The sequence below is a fragment of the Gossypium hirsutum genome, chromosome D06 (assembly GCF_007990345.1).
Source record: "Gossypium hirsutum isolate 1008001.06 chromosome D06, Gossypium_hirsutum_v2.1, whole genome shotgun sequence".
Lineage (NCBI taxonomy): Eukaryota > Viridiplantae > Streptophyta > Magnoliopsida > Malvales > Malvaceae > Gossypium > Gossypium hirsutum.
This window is the reverse complement of record NC_053442.1, coordinates 29,969,837-29,973,895: the sequence shown is the minus strand read 5'-3', so window position 1 is coordinate 29,973,895 and position 4,059 is coordinate 29,969,837. Positions and strand designations below refer to the sequence as shown.

Sequence of the window (4,059 nt, the reverse complement as noted above, 5' to 3'; positions counted from 1 at the left end):
CTAAGGGTGAAATATAAATAGGATAGCTTTTTGGCTCTGAATGTGTTCCAAACAATGCCTTAGGTCATCTCTAAATATCTCATCATACACAAATTTAATCAACCAAACAAACAAAAAGTCAACCATTTATCATTCATACTAGTATTCTCGTTTTCTTGTATTTTCTATATCACTTGGTACAATTGATTACTTAATACTTATTTATAGTAACATATAGAACTTAGTAGCCTAATAATCAAAATTTTAAAATCACCTACCATCATGCCAAGTTTATTCATAAACAAAAATAAACTATATACATGTTTCTAACCAATCACGTGTATTTCAACAAGCTCAAACACATAAAAGACAAGGAAAATTAAAGACAATATAAAAATTTAAGCGAATTTTCTATGTTACCCCCACACTTAAGTTGACACATTGTCCTCAATGTGTATCCTAATAATAGATAAGGAAGGAAGTTACCCGATTGATCATAGTCTTGTTGAATAAAAGCATATGTTGGGTTAGGCATTTCATACTATGTTAAACTTGTTAAAGTTGTTAGTAAGCATGAAATGCCTAAGTCATATGTTGGGTTCCTACATAGAAAACTTAAACAGATTGTAACATACTAAAATTTACTTATTAATCCTACTCCAAAAAAGTCTAAATTAAAATTATCCCAAAAATTAATACAAGTCTATATAAAATTAAAAATAGTTCAATCATCCTCCTCATTGTCCATCTCCTCATCCCCGTCATCCTCTTCTTATTCTCCTCCCTCTTTGGTTTTCGGTGCTTCTTCTTCATGTTCCATATTCTTCGGATCGAACATATCTAGTGTATAATTAGGGACTCAGATTTTATTTTTCCTAGAAAAGTCTTGAAACTTTGGTCTCAATTATTGCATCCACTGAATCATCAAATCTAACTTTGGATGAATATTTTCACCAACATCTTGTTGAGCTCTTACCAACCTTTTTGACGAAGTGGGTGTAGCTGTCGTTTCTTGCCATTGCTTGTTCCAGACTTTTATCTGTTTGGCCTATAGCTCAATGTATTATTGGAACAAAGTGTCCCCGATAATGCTTCGTGACAGTTTCAATGACTGCTTAGTGGATGTCATAGGTACACCTGCCTTTTTGCAGAAAGCCGTCACTAGATGAGGAAATAATACTCCTACCTTCTAGCTGCTAATGCATCTTCCCATGCTCTGGTAGATCCATTTGCCAACACATATTTTCTTTTTCTGAAAAATAGCATAAAGTAAAACAACTCTAAAGGTATTAACGTTAGAAACATTTCAAGCAGGTACAATTCCTGTGTAAACAAATTGAATCCACATCTTAGCTTCAGGAAACATAATAGCTTGATGAAAAGATACTAGGATATTGGTACCTATGCGATACTTCCATTCACCCTTTCCTTTAGTTAAAAGTTTATAATATTATCCATATCTATGTCTCTAAAATATTCTAAGTCAATTTCATCAATGAAATCATTCTCATAGTATGGAACATTATAAAAGTCGCAAATTATTCTAGGGTTTACTTGCACCTATTGAATGAATTTTTTTCCTTAAAGTTCATTAAAAATATTTCTCAACATTCGTATTTAAGAACATAGAGGGAGTTTGAACCATCGATGGCTCTATTTCCATGGTTCGCCTAACTTTCCTAGGAGGCATCGTATTTCAATCCTCAGAAAATAATTCAATGGAATAGTAGAAAGTTTGAGTTTAAGAACCCTTAACCTTCCATATATAGTCAAAGTTTTTTGTATTCCTTGTCTTCCCATCGATATTCCTGTTCCTTATTGCACCGAGTATGATTGAGGAGTTTGAGAAGAGGTGATGTTTGAGAAATTGAGGGTTAGGGTTTAAGAGGTTTAAGAATAAATATCTTTTTACATTGCTCCCCTATCTTCCTTTTATCTTCCTTACTTGGTTGATGGCCACATTTAAAGGTTTCAGTCTCACCATTAATTTTCATAGTTAATTCATTTTTCTCTAAATCAATGGTGGATCTAGAGGTGGCTAGAAAGAGTCTCCCTAATAAGATTGGTATTTCACGATCTTTAAAATCAAGCACCATAAAATTCACGGGAATAATAAAACTTCTCACTTTGACTAGTACATCTTCTAGTACTCCCTTCAAATATACAGAAGATTTGTCAGCTAATTGTTATTTTAAGATTCCCTAACCCAAGTTTTTCAAAAATTGATAAGGGCATTAAATGATACTAGTTTCTAAATCCCATAAAGCTCTATTAAAGTGAATGCTCCCTATTTCTATGGGAATAGCAAAACTTCTTGGGTCTTTCAACTTTTGAGGTGCCTGTCTTGAAATAATCAAGCTATAGGAAGCACTTAAATGAACTTGTTCTCCTACCTTTATTTTCTTACGTCTTGCCATCATCTCTTTTAAAAACTTGGCATACTTGGGAACCTTTTCAATTAAACTCGATTAAAGGTAGTTTAACGTTTAACGTTTTAAACAAGTTCAAGAAACTTAAAAATTCATCTTCGTCTCACTTTTGTCTTTCTTCTAATGTTGATGGGAATGGGACTTTTGTGATTTCGACATCTTTAAGTCTCTTTTCCTGTTTTAGCTGCTGGTGCATTCTCCTCCTCTAGTTCAAGTCTATTTTATACTTCTAGGGAGTTATCTTGAGGTTCATCAGTATTATCCACAAGTACCTCTAGGGTAGGTATTTCTGGGCTACTCAGTACTTTGCCCAATCGGAGTGTTATAACTTTCACATGCTTTTTACCTTCCCTCCGTGGATTATCCTCTGTATTGCTTGGGATACCTGTGCCAATTGATCTTTTAATGTCGTCCATCATGCTCATCAATTGGCTTATTTGATCTTCAAGCTCAATGAATGTTCTTGTTGAGTTAGTGCACTCAAATTGCATTTGCTTGACATCTATTCTCAATGATTTCATTTCTTCCTAAATTCTATCCAAACGTTGACCATATGTAGTATGGTCACTTGTGTTGGTTCTATCCTGAGATTTCTGTAAGTAAGGAGGTTGGTAATTAGTATTTTTAACTTGATTTAAATTGTTACCTCCTCTTTGGCTTCCTTCTTATCTCAAATTTGGGTGATCTCTCTGACCGGGGTTGTATGTATTTGAATAAGGGTTTGCTCCCCTATTCTCGATGTAATTTATATCCTCAGCAGGATTATTGATATAATGGAAGAGTGACTTGTCTCCTCCATGCATAGACAGTGTAGAAGCAGTTTCGATACGGTTGAGTCTATCCACTATTTAGTGATTCTTATCATCCTCTTGAATAGTTTTGACCGTAGCGGGTTTCTGGCCATATATGAATCGTTCAGTTGGCCACTGAGAGGAGTTTAATGTCATATTTTCAATAATTTCGTATGTATCCTCGTGTGTCCTATTCATAAGGGCTCCTGCTGCTGCTCCGTCTAATCCAGATCGCGCGTTTGCATCCAACTAGTTATAAAATACTTACAATCGCATCCACTCAAGAAATCCATGCTGTGGGCATTTTTTAATCAACATCTTGAACCATTCCCACGCCTCATAAAAAATTTCTCTCCCCATCTATCTGATGATAGCGATCTCTCTTCTTAGTTGGATTGCTTTACTAATTGGGAAAAAGCGTTATCGTCAGCGTGGTCGAACAATGGATTGTCATAATAGACCCTAGTGCCTGCGAGTCTAACCAAGAAAAAGTGTTATCAATTAAAGAAAAGGGGAACAACTGTAGACAAATAGTGTCATCAGTGACCCCATTATACTTAAAAGTACCACACAGTTGAAGAAACTATTTCAAATGTTGATTAGGGTCCTCTGTCATAGTGCCCTTGAATTGCAGATTATTTTGGATCATTTGTATTATCGCCGATTTGATCTAAAAATTATTAGCTGTAATCATCAGTCTTGCTATACTTTCTTGAACCATTTCTAGACTTGGTAGGGCATAGTCCCTTAGAGTTCTCTCATTAATCAACATGGAATAAACGGAAGAATTAATCAATAGGAATAGATTGAAATAGATATTTTAAGAAAATCCTGATTGATATTGATAATAAGTGCGAATC

At 34.6% G+C, this 4,059-nt stretch overlaps 1 non-coding gene across 1 annotated transcript; it reads left to right on the top strand.

Moving 5' to 3' along the window:
* Positions 1-3,485: 3,485 nt before the first annotated feature.
* On the top strand, positions 3,486-3,592 carry LOC121218795 (small nucleolar RNA R71). The gene has a single exon (XR_005915272.1). It is a non-coding gene; the product is annotated as a small nucleolar RNA R71 (small nucleolar RNA).
* The last annotated feature ends 467 nt before the right edge of the window (positions 3,593-4,059 follow it).